The 4,637-nt window shown below is 41.3% G+C and overlaps 1 pseudogene; it reads left to right on the forward strand.

Annotated features, from left to right (window-relative positions):
* Positions 1–2,834: 2,834 nt before the first annotated feature.
* LOC103215814 (olfactory receptor 6C75-like) lies at positions 2,835–3,690 on the forward strand (annotated as a pseudogene).
* Positions 3,691–4,637: the final 947 nt, after the last annotated feature.

Genomic DNA, 4,637 nt, shown 5'->3' on the forward strand with positions numbered 1-4,637 from the left:
GTCTACTGATGAGAAAAGATACATCCAGCCAAACACAGAGGAGCTGGGAAGGCTCATCTCTGCTTTCTCCTCACATCTGTCTTAGTTTGACTCTTCATTTTGAAGCCAATAGAAGTTCAGTCAACCTTGGCCAAGAGGGAGTTTTATTTTCACAGGTGGTAGCTCATGCATAATAACCTTGAAACATGAGTGAAAACAAAAACAAGGGTCAAAACAGGTCTGGTCCTCATGGACACTGAAGGTGGAGAGTGGTTCTAGATTCAAAGCAGCTCTAGGAGCTAGTATGTAGTATCTGAGTTGGACCATCCTTTCGCTGCTCTCCCATTCATTTAGCCCCATTCTTCATGGCTACAACTATATGTCCTTTAACCAAATGACAATCTTTGTAGCCTTAATTTCTATCCTTCCGTTACTTAGAATCCATAGTGACTGTGACTATTTCTGGTGGCACATCTCAGTGTCTCATTTAATTAAGAAATAATAAAAATCATATGAAATGCCGAAAATTTCACTCTGCATTTTACGTCAAGTCAGTAGCAGCATTCAAATTGGAATTTTAAAATCCTCAGGAAAGCAAGCTGTGTAATTTCTTTGAAAGATCTTAGCAGAAAACATCGTGCCCTGCTGTCACCTAGAGCAGAAGCTGAGGCTCCTTCAAGGTGCTCTGTGGGCCCTGTGGCTTGGGGGTGAGGGCTTTGGTGGCCTGAGCAGCACATTCAGGGAATGCTTATCCAAAGCAGGTTAGCAGAGTTGCATTCCAGACTGCAGACCCTAGCTTAGTATTGAGGTGCTAGAGCCCAAGGCAGTTGCTGAGACCAGCTCGGTTGGGTAAACCCTAACCCAGTGGCGCTAGAGGAATTAAAGACACACACAGAGAAATATAGAGGTGTGAGGTGGGAAATCAGGGGTCTCACAGCCTTCAGAGCTGAAAGCCCCGAACAGAGATTTACCCACATATTTATTAACAGCCAACCAGTCATTAGCATTGTTTCTATAGATATTAAATTAAAGTATCCCTTATGGGAAATGAAGGGATGGGCTGCATTAAAGAAATAGGTTGGGCTAGTTAACTGCAGCTGGAACATACCCTTAAGGCATAAATCGCTCATGCCATTGTTTGTGGCTTAAGAATGCCTTTAACTGGTTTTCCACCCTGGGTGGGCCAGGTGTTCCTTGCCCTCATTCCCGTAAACCCACAACCTTCCAGCTTGGGCATTAGGGCCATTATGAACATGTCACAGTGCTGCGGAGATTTTGTTTATGGCCAGTTTGGGGCCAGTTCATGGCCAGATTTTGGGGGGCTTGCTCCCAATAGCCATCATGAAAGAAACACTCTATTAAGGGGACTAAAGAGGGAAGAAGGTTCATTGAACTTTGATGTATAAGAGGGGTGGTGCCAGCTCCCTGGAATGTCCTTCCTAACTGGGCTAATCCTGTGAACTCCCCATCCCTGATATGCCAGCATGCAGCCTCAGAACACCACACAGTTAATCCTAGATTTACAGTTCATACCATGTCAGGGAGCTACCCACCTCCCTTGAACCCCTACCATGTCTCAGATGATCTCAGATTGCTTCTGTAACATGGTTGTGCTAAAATAGATAATCTCTAAAATCTGTGTTATTTGTAGGTCAGTAATTCATTCATAATATTATCTAAACTAGGCACAGTGGCTTGCACCTGTCATCCCAGCTACTCAGGAGGCTGAGGCAGGAGAATGGCGTAAACCTGGGAGGCGGAACTTGCAGTGAGCTGAGATCAGGCCACTGCACTCCAGCCCGGTCGACAGAGTGAGACTCCGTCTCAAAAAAAAAAAATTATCTGAGGGATGGGTAAAAGTAAAATAAATTAAGTTTAACTGTCATTTAAGTTTGAGAGAATGTCAACAATAGATTTGTTCCTATTAAAAATATTTTGACCAGCCATGGTGATGTGTGCCTGTAGTCGCAGCTACACAGGGGGCTGAGGGACGAGGACTGCTTGAACCCAGGAGGTTGAGGATGCATTGAGCCATGATTGTGCCACTGAACTCCAGCCTGGGCACTGTTGGAAAAAAAAAAATTGCCATAGCGTTTGGAAATAGCAGGGGCTTTGGATGTGAGCAGGCTTGGCCAAATCCAAGCTCTGTATTTCCTGGCTGTGTAACTTAACTTTTTTGATACTCTCTAAGCCTCAGTTTCTACTTCTGTGGAAGAAGGAGTAGGTGCAACCTGACATTCATGATTATGGCGGAGAGTGATAGAAATACTGAATTTAGGTCACCAGCTTTGTACTAAACGTTAGTAAACTCTTCAAGAAGTCATGTTGATAAGGATTTGGAACAAAGAATTATTGTACAATTTAAAAAGTATTGTTCAAGAGAATATTAATAAAATTGCTGTTATGTTTTATTTACAAACTGATTGTATGTAAACACAATAAAATGTTTTATAACTATGCAGATGTTGATAACCCTGTCTACTGAATACACTATACTTAGCAATATGACAATGATCATAATATTACAGTAGACTTTGAGGATCACGTAGATAACGTTGATATCACTTTTCAAATAGTTACATGCTTTAATACTCACAATATGAGCATTTAGGTCCTATCATTGTCTTCATTTTACAGAGGGTGAAGTTGACACAAGTTAACTTTCCAAAGATTACCCAGCTCTCAGGAGGTAGAACTAGTGTTGAACTCAGGTCTTTCTGATGTGTGCACCAACTTGCTGGTCCACTCTGCTATTCTCTCCAGTCTTCTCCTCAGGCAGTTAAATGACCTGATCTTGTGCTCCCCTAGAAACTCCATGTTCCCTATATCTCTTTCTTGTAGGTTAAGACCAGTAGATGTTGCTGCTGTGGAAAGAGATGCCTATGCAAGTGAGAAATGGGACAACTGTCCAGGAATTCACCAAGGTTGGGTCCCCTGCTGTCCAGCACCAGGGGAAGGTCCTCTGGTCCTTCAGCATTTTCTTCTTCTTTGAGTGTTGCTTCAGAAGTGCTGTTATTCCAAAGTTGCTGGTCATCTTTCTTTTAGTCAGGCAAACAATTTCCTTTGCTGCCTGTTCCATACAAGCCTTGGTTTTTGTGTTTCTGGGAGCAACAGGCTTCCTCCTCATAGCTGTGATGTCTCTGAATCAGTGCCTGACCATTTGCAAGCCTCTGCATGACCCCACCATCATGAGCCTGAGGACTTGCTTCCTCCTGCTCACTGACTGCTTTGTCATGGATTTCACTCTCATCACTGGTCTTGTGGTGAAGGTTTCCCAGTTGTCTTTCTGTGGACCCCATGTCATCCTTCACTTCTTCTGTGACCTCGGCCCTCTGATCCAACTCTCCTGTTCTGACACCAGATCTATTGAGATGTTGGCTTCATTTTGTTCATTCTTTTTACTCCCTCATTATAACCACCACTGCATATGGTAACATAGTAGACATAATTGTATGGCTCCCATCAGCCAAGGAGTGGCAGAAAGCTTTCTCCACCTGCTCCTCTCACCTCATTGTCCTCTCTCTAGTGTATGGCAGCTATGTCTTCATATATGTGAAGCCAAAGCAAATGGACAGATTGGACTCCAACAGAGAGGCTGCTCTTGTGAACATGGTGGTGACCCCGCTCCTGAACCTGCTCATCTCCACTGTGTGGAACAAGCACGTCCACCAGGACCTAAGGGAGACTATGTGCAGAATGAAGATACCATGATCTTTTAAAAGGTGCATTGCATGGCCTTGGAACAGAAGGCTTTAGAGAACCATATGTCTCCAGTCCAGTGGTGTGCGGTCAACAGAGTTTCCAGTGGAGAGTCTCTAGTGGAGCTCACTTAACCTCTCTGCACGTCTCCAGCAAGGTGGAAACCTCTGTTTTCTCAAGGTCACATTTGGTATGCATAACTATCTTCTCCCTCAGTATCCCATGTGTTGATAACAATCTATTTTAATTATAAAATCACTTACTGAATTTTTATTCTTCCTCCTGATAAAACCCATGTGCTTGAATTTATCAAAATATATTCATTTACACTCTTTTCATTTCACTTCATCTCTAGCCATTAAAAGGATTCAACAGAATTAATTACTATTTATCAAAATGCACTTAATAATTACATGATGGAAGATTGTATATTGGGCCATATATACTATGGAAGGGGTATGTGTATCGGGGAGGAAGATATCAAACCACATTTGTGTGATTTCTTCCAAAAAATCAAGAAGATAGGATCTAAGTTATTTGCTTACCTACTTCTTATTGTTAATGAAAATAACATAAACAAATTAAGCATTTTTTTCTGGTGGACTTATGTTATCAACTACTTGGTTATTTTCTGATTGATAACCTATTTTAAAGATTACATTTCTTTATTATTTAATCCTTAACCATTATGCGCCTTTAGCTCCTATTTCCAGGTTAGAAATGCATCTGTTTTAACTTCAGAGGAAATACTTCCAAAAAGATTGATATCATTTTGTTGTTGTTGTTTTAATTTAAACTCTGAAGTTAGATAATCACAAATAAAAATTGTTTCCATATGCTGATATCTATTTCTACTTAATATTTTAATAGATATAAAGGAGATTTCCTAAGAATGGTATTTTTTATTTTAATTTTTTATTTCCATAGGTTTTGGGGGAACAGGTGGTGTTTTGTTACAC

This window comes from Chlorocebus sabaeus, chromosome 9, assembly GCF_047675955.1.
Source record: "Chlorocebus sabaeus isolate Y175 chromosome 9, mChlSab1.0.hap1, whole genome shotgun sequence".
NCBI classification, from domain to species: domain Eukaryota; kingdom Metazoa; phylum Chordata; class Mammalia; order Primates; family Cercopithecidae; genus Chlorocebus; species Chlorocebus sabaeus.